Source organism: Podarcis gaigeae (genome assembly GCF_964106915.1).
Source record: "Podarcis gaigeae genome assembly, chromosome: 7".
Taxonomy (NCBI): domain Eukaryota; kingdom Metazoa; phylum Chordata; class Lepidosauria; order Squamata; family Lacertidae; genus Podarcis; species Podarcis gaigeae.
In genome coordinates this window covers 28731407-28746224 of record NC_139683.1, presented here as the reverse complement: position 1 = coordinate 28746224, position 14818 = coordinate 28731407, and the positions used below count along the sequence as shown (strand labels likewise).

The window sequence follows — 14818 nt, the reverse complement described above, 5'->3', positions numbered from 1 at the left end:
TCCTCTCTTTGAAACATGCTGGATTTAGATCCAGTGGTTCCATCATTGGCCCAGCATTGTCCGGGGAGCACCCTATTCTGCAGCCCTACATAGGGTACCACTAGTGGAAGGAGCGCTGCTCACTGCATCCTGCTCCCCTCTCAGGCAGAAGGTGGGCTTCTGTTGCAGGGCTGCAATACCTCAAGGACCGCCTCTTCCCATATGAACTTACCTGGACCCTGAGATCATCTTCTGATGCCCTCCTTCATGTGCCTGCTCAAGAGGTCAGGAGGGTGGCAACATGAGAACGGACCTTCTCTCCAGTGGCTCCCCATCTGTGGAATGCTCTCCCCAGGGAAGTTCGCCTTGCACCTTCATTATACACCTTTAGGTGCCAGGCGAAAACATTCCTTTTTAACCAGGCCTTTGGTTGATTTGATTTACATCCTATGCCCTTTTAAAATGTTTTTTTTTTGGGGGGGGCTATTGGGTTGCTGTTTTTATTTTTATAAGGTATTTTGTGGTTTTATATCTTGATTTTATTCTGTGAACCACCCTGAGACCCCTGGGTATAGGGCGGTATACAAATTCAATCAATCGATCAGACATCATCATCATCACCCCCAACCCCCCCAAGTCAGTCGTACTACTCGGTGATGGGCAAGAGATCTTTGCTTGATCCTCCTAACCTCTATCCTCAGCCATCAAGATATTGGGCAGGTTAGGATTATATACTTGCAGATATCAGTGGCGTAGCATGGGTTGTCAGCATCCGGGGCAAGGCAAGTAATTTGCGTCCCTAACCCGTGGATTTGCGCCCCCTAACCCGTGGATTTGCGCCCCCTAACCCTAACCCCCAGGTGTTGTGCCCGGTGCGGCCGGCCCCCCCTGCACCCCCACGCTACGCCACTGGCAGATATATTAGCATGCAAGCCTTTGTGGTACAGAGCAAAATTTGTCAGATGTGTGGCATCCCATATAAGTAAGCACATGGGTGCACATGTTGAGAGGTGGACGGTGCTTACTGAGGAAATCCAAGAGATAGCAGTGTATTTGTTGGTCTTTACATATGGTGCTGTGGTCTAAACCACTGAGCCTAGGGCTTGCCAATCAGAAGGTCGGCAGTTCGAATCCCCACGAAGGGGTGAGCTCCCGTTGCCCAGTCCCAGCTCCTGCTAACCTAGCAGTTCGAAAGCACCTCAAAGTGCAAGTAGATAAATAGGTACTGCTCCGGCAGGAAGGTAAATGGCGTTTCCGTGCACTGCTCTGGTTTCTCCAGAAGCGGCTTAGTCATGCTGGCCACATGACCCGGAAAAACTGTCTGCGGACAAACGCCGGCTCCCTCGGCCAGTAAAGCGAGATGAGCGCTGCAACCCCAGAGTCGTTCACGACTGGACTTAACTGTCAGGGGTCCTTTACCTTTACCTTACATAAACATAAGGGAAGACCTTACTGGTTCAGACCGAAGGCCCAGCATGCTGTTCTCATGATGGGAGTCTGCAAGCGGAACCGTGATCTCAACAGTCTTTCCCCCACCTCCAGTTCCATAGCCACCATTACTAGTAGCAATTTTAAATAACCACCACTGTTTGTGGTTTGCCTGCAAGGTAAAAAATTATGAGACATGTCAGAAACTTCCTTTCAGCTAGAAAACTGAACAATGCCTAATGACGAAAGCATTTATTTCTTTTCAATTGTTCCTTGGCTGGGAATAAGATGATTAACAAACACAAGCATATTCTTGACAAAATGCCAATGGATTGGTTCTCTGAAAACCACTAGGAGGCAGATGTCTTTGCTTCCACATTTCTATCTCATTCAAATAGACAATTGAACATATGTTTTACTACAAACCCCCAATGCATTTTTCTTTGGAAATTAAGCACTGAGAATATGCCAATAAATAAAATTATTTGCCTATATAACCTTTAGTAATTTGACCTCTCTGACTCGTTTCTAAATCATTATAGAATTCAACTTGCAAATTTGGGCCCATTCTTACATTTCCTCTTGTCGGCTGCGATTTCTTCTTTTTTTACATTAAAGATGTCATGATAAACCAGGTTACAGAGATTCCTGTTTATCTGAAGCAAAATCAGCTTCATCAATACTAATTATGTAATCTATTATGCAATCCATTGGTTGCAAGAATAAGGCACAAAAATGCTGATTCTCACCCTTTTTTACTTCACAGTCATACTGTTTTTATTTGGACTTACATTCAAGTAATTATGGTTAGAATTGCACCCATTACCCTGGAGGGCTTAGTGCCATTAATGCATAATCTTGACACTCCGAGAAGGGAGAAATAATTGATCAGCTCAGAATGTTACATTTTCATGCTGTTGGTCTGTAAACAATTCTTGAATGCATTGCATGCCAAGCGCAAGCTTTCATCAATGTTTGGGAGCAAGCCAACATGCATATGTTTACAATGCTTTAGTATTTATGCAGTAATGCAAATCTGTCATCTTGTTGGCCTCTGATCATCTTAGACTGAGTCATAAGTCCCCAGCGTACAACATTAATTACACAAATGTCAATATTATTACAGTACTGTCCTGCAGAGAGAATAGCGCAGCACATTCACTGTGACCTTTCCATATTATAATTCTTTGAGATTAGTCCATCTGCAACAACAGAATGCCTTTTGGATTTGGCAGATGAGATCAGTAAACCTGACTGAACAGTGCAAAGCACAACTGCATTTGTTGAATGCCCTAAAGGACAACTGAAATGCTGGGATAATCGTGTCTGGTAGAAACAAGCGTGCTTTTTATAAAAACATCCAAGATGAAGCAAGATGAGAGATGTACAGTGAATTCACATCCAGAATTCAGGTCACGGAGTTCAGATAACAGGGCTTTCGACTATCACATGCTATTTCATGCTGTCTCAGAACGAAAAGAAAGTGAGAGATCTCGTTCTCAGATATTACAGGCGGCTCCTTCAAGATGAGATTACAAAATGTTTAGCTGTATCCTCTCTTAATCCAAATTGCTTTTAGAAATTGATCTTTAAAAGAATCATTTTGGGGTGCGACATCTGTGTACTTGGCTTATTCTAGTATGCACAGGAACTTTATCTCCTGCAAGCATGCTAAGGATCTGAGAGTGCAATTCTAGGCATGCTTACCTGGTTGTAAGTTCTTTTAATATAGTGGAATCTACGTCTGAGTAAAGATGCTTTGTTGTTGTTGTTTAGTCGTTTAGTTAGGTCCAACTCTTTGTGACCCCATGGACCAGAGCATGCCAGGCACTCCTGTCTTCCACTGCCTCCCGCAGTTTGGTCAAACTCATGCTGGTAGCTTCAAGAACACTGTCCAACCATCTTGTCCTCTGTCGTCCCCTTCTCCTTGTGCCTCCATCTTTCCCAACATCAGGGTCTTTTCCAGGGAGTCTTACACTGCGGTTAAAAAAATTTCTCAGAATGAGCAAACATTTTTACAGCTGCTGCAATCCATTATATACAAAGGATTTTAAATTTGTACAGCTAGGTAAAGGGGGAGTGTGTGTGTAAATTCAGGGGAATTCATGTGCATATTCAAGTCTTCAACACACTAAAATAGCAGATATCTGAGAATATACTGGAATGCCCTGTCAATTTTCACCCACCTCGGATTAGGGAGGAAGGTGTTTTGCTTCAGCCATGTTGCTTATCTGGTGGGCTGGGTGGTTCTTTCCAAAAAGAAGCAAATGAAGTGTGGTATCTGTGGTGGTCAGTGACACCCTACCTCAGCACCAACCCAGTAGGCTAGGCTCACAGCCAACGAGTGACCTCTCTCTCTCTCTCTCTCTCTCTCTCCCCTTGCCAGCTACATGTCACCTAGGGCATGGGGGTGCCTTGCAGTGGTCTATTCAGAAGCTAGCTAAATTCTAAGAATGCATACACACTAAACCAGGGGTCCCACTAGAAGAGGTGGCCCATGGAGTCCATTTAACCGGCCCCCAAGCCACCCCTGAACCGAGCCGCCCACTTGGTGAGTTCCCGCGTGCTGCACTAAACCGGCACAGCACGGCGCTGGGATTCTCCTCTGCAGCTCTGGAAATCACTTCTGGGCATGCCCAGATGCTGAAAATTGTTTCTGCGCAGGTGCAATTTCTGGCATCTGGGCATGCGCAGAAGCGATTTCCAACGCTGAGGACATGCACGATGCAGTTTCCGGTGTCGCGCTGCACCGACCCAGCCCACGGAGGATCTCTGTGGGACTGATCCGGCCCATGCCCAGTAAGCCTTGCCGACCCCTGCACTGTAAAATGTGTGAGTTCACGATATTGTATTTATTTGTATTACTTAGAGCTTTAGCTACTGATGAAGCTCAGGACAGCGAAACAAGGCCAATATTCTGGAAATTATTGTCTTAGACTCTGTGAAAGGATTCTGTGGAACTGTAAGAACCTTTCCTGTGGATTGTTTGGACCTTATGAACAGACAGGTGGAATAGACACTATTGCATGGATAGACCTTATGCATGAACTGACTAAAAAATGATCTGATCCACTGGGTCTTCTGCTTTGTTTGTTTGTTGAACTTCATGAGTTACTTCCGTTGAAGTTTATGATTTGATACATGAATAGTATACCTTATTTATCTAAGAACACAGCCAGTTATGTCTCATGTGTTTATTGACCCCTGCACTAAACCATTTATACCACAGATGTAGTTTTTCCTCAATCTGGAATTGTTCCTGCTCATCCTCAACATGCTGCTTTCAATCTAGATTGATTCTAGATCCTGCTGTCCACAAAGATGACTGTGGTTCCATATACATGTTCAAAAACCCTTCCCTTGATTAGGATAGCCATACCTTTTTCTCTCTGCACACCACCATCCCAGGGAAATGAAGGAAGTGGCTATTGTGATCTTGGTAGACCCCAAGCCACAATTGTCATTGGATAAACCACTCCTCATTACTGGGATGGCCCACATCAGTTTTCAAAGGGACACATTGTGGGGCAATACAAAATCCATCTGCGGTGAGCTTTTATTTTTGGAATGAAATCAGTTTCTCAAGAAGTGCCCTCTTCTTGCTGCTGTACTCAAACTTCCACCCCCACCCCCAGCCAGCATGTGCAACAGTCAGGGGTGATGGGAACTGTAATTCGGTCACATGTAGAAGACAATAGGTTCCCCATCCCTGCCCTAAACACATATATGGATAACTGAATTGGTAGAGCCATGAGACTCTTGATATCAGGGTTGTGGGTTTGAGCCACACATTGGGTGAAGGATTCCTGCATTGCAGCGGGTTGGACTAGATGAACCTTGTTGCCCCTTCCAACTTGACAGTTCTGTGATTCTTTGTAGGGACACATTAAGCACTTTGCAGACGGCAGTCCAGCTGTAAAAAACGAACACAGGTTATGAGAGTGGTATCAGATTCCAGTCCTGACTTGGGCACATTTGTTTCCCTGTGTGAAATAATCCTACACATGTATGGACGATAGTTTTACTTGATGAAAGGCAGGTTGCAGCTAGAGGCTGCTTCACAACACACATACAAACACACACCCTCAAAAAAGCATACATTGATGGTTTGTGTGATTGTTTGCAAAGGGCTACTCTGCTTAGGAGTAAAGGAAAAGTTTTCTGCCCATAGAGTTTCTGCCCTTCTCATGATCTGTGCCATTCTCCCTAGTGGGCCTCTGAACGTATGGCCTTCCCGTCTCTGACAGTTCCGCTTCTCCTGAATGTGCCGACCTGAATGGAACACCAGAAACCGGGGTCAGCTTTCCAGATGATCATTTCTTATTCATCATGGGCTCACTCATCAACAGTTCTGATCATCAATATGTTTCTCTTCCTTAATTTATAACTAGTATCTTGTAAACTTTGGCTTGACCTTGCGTTTGGCACTGCCTAGCAAAGTGCTCAGCCCAGCCCAGCTTCATGCAGCCTCACAGTTTAGGGGAGTTAGAACAATAAAACAATGAGATAAAACAATAAATTAAAGCAACAAAATGAAGAACTAAAAGGAGTTAAGAAATAAAATGGAAGAGAGGATAAAAACAAATGTTGAGGGTTGGTTATAGAGCAGAAACTTGCCTCAGAGTTGGCCTTAGAGCTCAAAACCCTCCTTCAAGCATTCGGCAGCCATTCCCTGGTCAATAAACATGACTAAAAAAAGATAGCATTCTAACATTGAGTGGTTACTTGTGTAAGATCTCTTTTTGCACTGAAACAAGTTAAATGTGATGGTACCAGGGAATGCTAATTCCTTTACCTGCACATTCTCCCCAACTGTGTTACTCCTACTGCTGGTTGGTACAGCTTTGAAGTCTGCAGCCACGATAAAAAATAGCTCCATGAATACATTACATAGTTGCTAATATTTAATTTAAGGCAGGGCTGCCTTCAGATACTTCGCTGTTTGACATGAAAGACAAGGCAGTTCTTCCCCAGCCCACTCTGTGTTTCACATACAAAAGCCAACTAGACTGGCAGTTGTGTTTTACATTAACACTGGTGCCAGGACAGCGCCTTCTACTGTAGCTTAGGGGAAGCATCTCCTTGCTGCCACTCTCCACCTCCAAGCATCAGTGGTCTGAGGCATCTGCTTCACTCTGCCTAATGGTAGAGCTGGTTCTGAATTTAGGGTATTTGGATATTTTCCTTCATGGTCTTAATTACGACTTAGGAACTGTATTTTTGTTTGGTGCCTTGAGTAATATTTCTTTTTAGAAAGGCGGGACAGGAGGCCAGGCAGGAATATTGGGTTTCTATTCTAGGGTGATTGCATTTTCTTATTACTCAGAAATAAGATAGCAGAACCAAAGCCCTCTCATTCCCCTGACAGGTTTTGTTTCAGGAAAAAGCAAGTCTGGGAATGCTGGTACTTGTTTTCCTTCCCATTGACATAAAACAGTTTATTGGCCAATTTGCAGAGTGTCCACTTTCCTAGACTTCTGAAAAGGTAGTTGCTGGTGAGTCCTTTATCATTTCAGGATGGTGTTAAGAACTGGAGCTGGTCTATAGACATCGTCCAGCAGAGAAACTGGAAAAATGTGCATTAGATGGCTCCTGTGTGCTTCATTCCATGGCCTGTAGATGGCAGCAACATAACAGGTACCTGAACTCTAACCACCAGTTTAACTTAAAAGCAAAGGCTCCCTCTGACGTCAGTGATAAGACAATTATTGCAACACTCTGCATATGAGATAAAGTCCGGCACTGTACAAGCTCTGAATTATGCATGCTTTTTGCTGCCATAGTGATTTATGCAGAACTCCCATTGTATTTATCTTCACAAAATAAACGAATGACATTTCATTACTAAGGATATGTGGGATTTTCCCATAGGCAAGATGAGCAGGAGGCACTCCTAGGAAGAAATTAGTTGATGGATGGCCGGAGAAAGAATTTTGCAGCAGGGAACAGGAGCAGAAGGGACAAGGGCAAAGCGTAGCGCAAAGAGTCCCAACCTGGAAACGTTGCCAAAGAGAGGTACAGTGGTGCCCCGCAAGACGAATGCCTCGCAAAACGGAAAACGCGCGAGACGAAAGGGTTTTTCGGTTTTTGCGTCGCTTCACAAGACAAATTTCACTATGGGCTTGCTTCGCAAGACGAAAACGTCTTGCGAGTTTGTTCGCTCTTTTCCTAAAGCCGCTTGAAGAGCGCAGTTGGGACGGACCGTGCTTCGCAAGACGAAAAACATTGCAAGACGAAAAGACTCACGGAACGAATTAATTTCATCTTGCGAGGCACCACTGTAATGTATTGAGAGGACAGGGAGTGGAAGATCTTGGCATGGTCCTCTCTAGAGACAGAAGTTTATATAGCTCAGCAACCTTTGTCAGCAGGAGGCCGGTCCACTATCCCTCAGACCTTGTGGGGGGCCGGACTATATTTTGAAAAAATTATGAACCAATTCTTTTTTTTATATAAATAATTTTTATTATTTTCCAACACAAATATACAATTCTGTCAAATTTTCACAAATTTGATTCTTTTTAAACTTCCTTCGACTTCTCTGACAATCATCCATAATTACTTCTCAGTTTACGCATTCCTCTGTTTATATTGCCATTAAACTTCCCTCCCACTCCTATTTCTTTTTAACAATATATCTCTGCTTTCACAGTGCTTCTTGAAATCCCACCAGTGTTGTTTGCACATCACATGTTCTTTTCAGATATTCAACAAATTTCCCCCAGTCCTCGATGAACTTTTGGTTTGAAGATATCTAATTTTCCCGGTTAATCTGTCCAATTCTGCATAGTCAGTCAGCTTCAGTCTCCATTCTTCTATTGTTGGTATTTCCTCTTGTTTCCATTTCTGGGTTATGAATGAAAATGAAAAAATTATGAACGAATTCCTATGCCCCACAAATAACCCAGAGATGCATTTTAAATAAAAGGACACATTCTACTCATGTAAAAACACGCTCATTCCTGGACCATCCATGGGCCAGATTTAGAAGGTGATTGGGCCGGATCTGGCCCCCGAGCCTTACTTTGCCTACCCATACACTAGCCCAACACTGATTTCAAAAGCTGTAAAGAAAGTTATTTATTTTATGAAAAAGCGGTTCAATCCCATCCATCTGTTTCCAAAGTTGAGAAGTGATGGCTGGTGTTCATTGGGACTTCTAGGGCAGAATTCAGGAAAACCACCAGTATATGGAGCAAGAACCCCAAGGCAGGTGGGGCTAATAATTCTAGCTTTGTCCATTTCTTCCTTCCTGTTGAGCTCTACAAGGGCAACACAGATGAAGGAAAAGGGAGCTGACAAGCAGCTCCACTCCCTGGAGTGTTTATAAGTAAGGCAGGCAGTGTGTTGCAGCTGTAAAAAGAAAAGGAAAGAAGGCAAATTCCATGCTAGGGATCATTAGGAAAGGAACCAAAAATAAAACTGCCAGTATCATAATGCAGCTATGCAAATCTATGGTGTAGCAGAGATTAGAATACTTTGTATAGTTCTGGTTGCCTCACCTCAAAAAGGGTATGGTAGAGTTGGGCCAGTTTTACAAAAGGGCAACCAAAATGATCAGGAGAATTGAGTGATTCTCCTGTTAGGAAAGGTTGCAGCATTCGGGACTTTTTAGTTTAGAAGAAAGGTGAGGAAGAGGTTGCATGATAGAATTTTGTACTGAAATTGGAATGCTATGTATAGTTCTGGTTGCCTCTTCTGGAATTACCGGGAGCTCTGCGAGACTTGAAAGACACACTTAGACAAATCCACAGAGGACAGGTCTATCTATCAGTAGTGGCAAAACCAGAATATTTGCATTCAGAACAAAAGCAACAGACCTTGGAGTTCCAGTATCGGGGCAATCAACAAAAGGAAGGAGCATCACTTTAATTCCCTGCTATGAGATGAAAGAGGCATTGGTAAAGTTCCATGAGCATAGGATGGTAGGAAGCTGCCTTGAACCAAATCAGACCTCTTGGGTCCATCTAATACACCTGGAGATGCCAGGAATTGAACTTGGGACCTTCAAGGCTGATGCTCCACTGCTGAGCTACAACCAAGCAGGGAAGAGTAGGTAGATGCACAAGCAGAAAGTGATAGTCTTGAAAACAGCACTACTCTTAAAAATAAAAAGTAGTACAAACACCGACAACTGGGAAACACTGGCCTGAGAGTGCTACAATTGGAGAACAGCCTTTACCAAAGGTATCATGGGCTTTGGAGATGCTCGAACTCAGGACGAAAGGATGCACTAAGAGGAAGGCGTGCTTTGCAAACCCTCAGTGTGATCAACTCCTGCCCGGAAACCTATGTCCCCAGTGTGGAAGGATGTGTGCATCCACAACTGGCCTCCACAGTCACCTATGGACTCACTCTTAAACCATGTTTATGGAATACAATCTTACTCGGCTACGAGTGATAGAAGAAGAAGAAGAAGAAGAAGAAGAAGAAGAAGAAGAAGAAGTTGTTTCTCTAGATGCAAATGGAGTTCCCTTGGGGCCTTTTACCCAGCTGCAAACATTCTTTAACTTCTGTCTCCTAAATGGGATACATCCCAGCTGCCTATTGTTCATCTCCAGGCTCCAGGTGTGAGGTAACTAGAAGGCACTGTACATCTGAAAGGGGCAAAACAATTTCCTTGCCTTCTACTTTGAAAAATGCAGGGCATGAAACTGTAAATTCTGAAGAGCATACAGCTCTTACTTTTGGAAAAGTGAATTACTGCAAAACGAAGGAAAGAAGGAAGGAAGGAAGGAAGGAAGGAAGGAAGGAAGGAAGGAAGGAGAGTGCAAGATAAAATATCAGTTGCACTAACATTCCTTCTGTAAAATAACTGCAATGGATCCATCTGGGACCAGAACATCACAAACATCTTATTGCAGGCATGTGGTGAAATGTTGACAGTGATCCATCATACAATATCAAATCGCATTCTCAGGATGATCAAACAAAATGTTTTGTTTGTTTTTGAGCTTAATCCTTCTTACGCTTTATTTATGGAAGGATTAAGAATGAATGGTCATTTGCCTTCCGGTATTTGTCTCTGGATTTGCTGCTACTTATCCATGTTAATTGGAATATGGAAATGGGAGGTTGCCTGAAAAAAAGCAAATAGTGTCATTTCTTGCCAGCAGCGTAGTCGTAATAGTCTGCCACAGCGAAGACAACAACAAAAAGCATGGTGGCACTTTAAAGACTAACAGATTTATTGTGGCGGCTGCTCTTGTGGACTGGAGCCCACTTCATTGTGATCTCCTCTCTTGGCAGTTACATGAGCAGAGACAGACAAAAACACGGGACCAAAATGGCAATGAAATGCTGAAAGTAAAGTCTGTCACAATCCTATGAAAAGTGATAAGCTTTACATGGAATTGTCACAGATTCTGCTTTTTGCATATCATTGCCTTTTGTCCCTATTTCTTCCCTCTCTATAGTTTCATGGGTAAACATATACCTGCTAGATGAGGATTGACACTTCATACAGCTGATGAACTGGGCTCAAGTTCGCAAAAACTTACACCACAATCAATCCGTTTGTCTTTAAGGTACATAAGACTCTTTAGCTGTTGACCTTTATTTGCGTAATGGTTAACTGTACTTGTGTGACTCTGATGAGGACGGCAAAGGGCAGCAGGAAGAACTGATAGAATAAATAGAACATTTCCTCCAAATGCTCTCTTTCAGACCCAACAATTGTAATATTGTGGTGGCATTCAGTGGTGGAGGAAGGGGGGTGTGGGGTGTGTGATCTGCCTGAGGGGGGTGACAAAAATATGAGGGTTTTTTTAAAATGGGCTTACGAAACTTTTTAGTTTAGTCAAGAAATGTAACAAAATGCAGCTGGCACTGGGCACCACATCACGGGGACCGGCACTTACGATAGTGCCTGCAGTGTCCCTGAGCCACACGTCTCTCCTGGACACCTGAGCCACACCGGGCACCCGAGCAGCTAGCCACACCACTCGTGGCATTATCGCTATTGAAAGCAGGTGCTGATGCTCTCCCCTTGAGTATGATTTGTAGAGGGCAGTAACACCAGACAGAGATGTTTTGCAAGAGCTCACTGTGATCCAAGGGGCTGAAGAGAGGAGGCACAAGTAGTCAGGACAAGCTGAGCACCCCAGTAGCATCACACAGAAGCTGCTATTTCTCCCCACCTGCTCCTTTAACAGGTCATGGGGGCTACCACATCAGGGCCAGGAGCAAGTCTCCACTGCGCCTCATTCCCAAAGGAAACACAAACACTGGGGAAGGCCTGGAACCCTTGGAAATTCACACTGCTCGGAGATTAGGGTGGTGTGCAACAGTACTTAAGTCTGGGGTGGAAGTGTGGCCACCCATTGGTCCTACAATCCAGCTCAGAGCTTAAGCCCAGGGAGGGGCACCAGCTACCTAGCCTCCAGAAATGTGTGCGCGCACTTCAAGAGCTACTGTAAGGTTGTGCTTTGTCAATACAGAATCAACCTAGCGGCTGCTTGTCCTTCTTGGGTTATGCTCAGGACAACAGTGTAATGTGGGGAATAGGTCTCACATTTTTGTCCACTTACATCGGTGCCCGGTTTGCGCAGTGAGTTCCGAACAATTGAGAAGCTGTGTTCATAAGCATCTCCTCAATAAGAGAAAGTTCAGCCTGTGCCAAGCAGACACAGATGAATCTCTGGATCAGGACACTTCTTATAGTCAGTGGAAACAACAGTGGCAGGAATCAACAGCATCGTGCTTTTTCGCTTTCATTCTTGTAGCCTTTTCAACTCCCAATCCTATGAGTTGCTGTGCAAGGAAATGGTAAAGAGAAACAGGCACGAGATTCATTTTGCTAGTGTCATGTTGCATCGATGCAACAGTAGGGGGTGCTGCTAGACTGAGAGCGCCCATTGCTGCCAGATTTGTGGGGCAAGCCTATGCATCTTTACTTAGAAGTAAATCCCACTATATTCAATAGACCCTACTCATAGGTGTGTTTGGGGCTGCAGCCTTAAGTCATGCAAGAGGCCTCTCCCAGAGCTATCGGGATATGCCAGGGATTGAACGTGGAACTTTCTTCATGCAAACTTATACTATGACTACATGGTGATAATATATTGGAATAGAAATGCACGAGATCATACCAGAACAGGACAGGCTGCCCTATTGTACCATGCACAAGATGCTGTGATAGTTTTTCAGCTAAAGCTGTCAAGAGCAGTTGAACTGAGATTCCAGGGACAAAGTAGAGAACATCATAGTCCTGCTGAATGAGGAGACCCAGGGATCATGTTGCCTAGCACTCTGTTCTCGCAGCCAGATGATCATGGGAAGCCTGCAATTGGAACCTGAACACCACAGCACAGCACAGCATACGGCCTCTGAAAATGCTGCAGTTATGCATGTGGGCTTTGTGAACATTTAGGGCTTGAGAACTCTTACATCAGTGAATCGTCCGATGCAATACTGCCTCCATATGAATAATTGCAGTAATTTATTATCAAGGAATGAACGAAAATCTGTTACATGGGGTGAGAGATTGACCAAGATAAATGAGTCCCTAGAGAACAAGCACGGCAGTATTTATCACTATATGGCTCTGTTTATATGGCTATTCCTATGATGCAAAGCTACTGAATTAGTTGTTGGATATGAAAAAGCTGCCAAGGGGCCAAAGGAAATATGGAAATAACGATGGCAAATATTTGTGCTGTGCGTAGGGAGATAAACAGCCAGCTCAGTAAGGATTCCAAAAAGGCGAATGGACCTTTGTAAGGGAATGAAGTAACTTGAAAGGAGCGTATAGTGGCCAAGCAATGTAATGAGCATATAATGTACTTGTAACCCAAGTAATATGTAGGATCCTAGGGGCTATGCCCCTGGTTCACTTCACTCGTCAAACCCTTGCCATCCCGTGTCCCCCACACGAGCTTTCCCTTCCCACCCCAATCTTGTTTCTCACCTCTCACCCCATTTAGGAGGCCACTTATCTCATCTGTTCTGCCCCCCCACTTTGCACAATCCTTCACCTTCATCCCCATCTTCACGCCTCCCCCTCCATCTTTGGAGCAAGCCCCCCGCACTCAAGCGACCCCCATGGTAACTTACTGCATCCTCCTCCTCCTCCCATACATTGCACCTGCTAAGCACTCTTTTCACCTTCTGCGCAGTTATGAAACCCACCAGCCGCTCTGTAATGCTGGTAACACCAAGGTTGCAGGTTCGATCCTGTATGGGACATCTGTATATTGGACTAGATGATCCTCAGGGTCCCTTCCAACTCTACACTTCTATGATCTAGGACCCTTTCACAATCCTGCTTTCATATTGAACTCCATTCCCATGCCTCCTACCCCCTTCTTTTTTGCACCCCCCCCACATTGTCACCTTCTCTTCCTTTCCCCCTCCATTCTCCTCCCATCCTCAACTTTCCCTTGCACACAGATCATCCCCCTCCATTCTCCTCCCATCCTCAACTTTCCCTTGCACACAGATCACCTCAATTTCTGTGCCTTGTCACCTCTCCTGTTATGCAGCCCCCTTTTGCTGATGCTTCTATAAGATGATCAGACTCAAAATTACTGTTATTTTAATGTGTTTTCTTCCTTTCAGTGTCTCTCCCTTCTTGCTGTGCTTTCCCCTCTTCCATTCCTTAGCTGTCTTGTGTGAGACATAGATGAAAAGCCCTCAAATATCATTTTTTATTCAAACCTTTGCATTTTTAAAAAATCTGCCACTTTCTTCTCAGTACCCTCAATCCTTCCTCAATCTGCGTTGTTTTACACCACTTTCTCTCTCTCAGTCTCTCTCCCTTCTCACACCCATTCCATGACCACTGGGATTATGTGACCTGCTTTCTCTTTTGCTCCCTCCCCTGACTTTGTGCAAATCCAGGATTGTGATGTGCCCCAACAAATCCTTCAGTCGGGGCTGGGTGATTACAGCTGTACATTTTTATGTGCAGTATACAGTGTACACACACTGAGAACAGACTACTGTCCATAATGCTCATTCATTTATTCCCATTTTAACTAGAACAAAGTCTAGTTCACAGCACTTTGCTTTTACCAACCCCTGCACAATGCATGATGGACCCTCTGGCTGTATTTGTGTTCATGAATATTTACTATGGTAACTCAAAGATGCTATAAAGCCCAAGAATGTTCATGGGCAAAGGCAAAGCCCTTAGATCTCATCTGCACAAACGTACCAGGAAAGACAAGCACAGAGTAAACCCTTGTGGCTATTTATACTCCTAGAGCTTTGTTTGAATGAAAACTACTACCCCCCCCCAGGGCAACTACTTCCTGTCCTCAGGTACATTTCCTGAAGGCTGTACACACATTATTCAGGATATAATGTATCTTCAAGTTGTTCATCTACAGTGATACCTCGGGTTACATACGCTTCAGGTTACATACGCTTCAGGTTACAGACTCCGCTAGCCCAGAAATAGTACCTCGGG

General features: G+C 44.2%; 1 long non-coding RNA gene across 1 annotated transcript in view; it reads right to left on the bottom strand.

The window, feature by feature from the left end:
• LOC310848717 overlaps positions 1-14818 on the bottom strand; it is a 262466-nt gene that overhangs the window by 55452 nt on the left and 192196 nt on the right. The gene's annotated exons all lie outside the window — the stretch shown is intronic.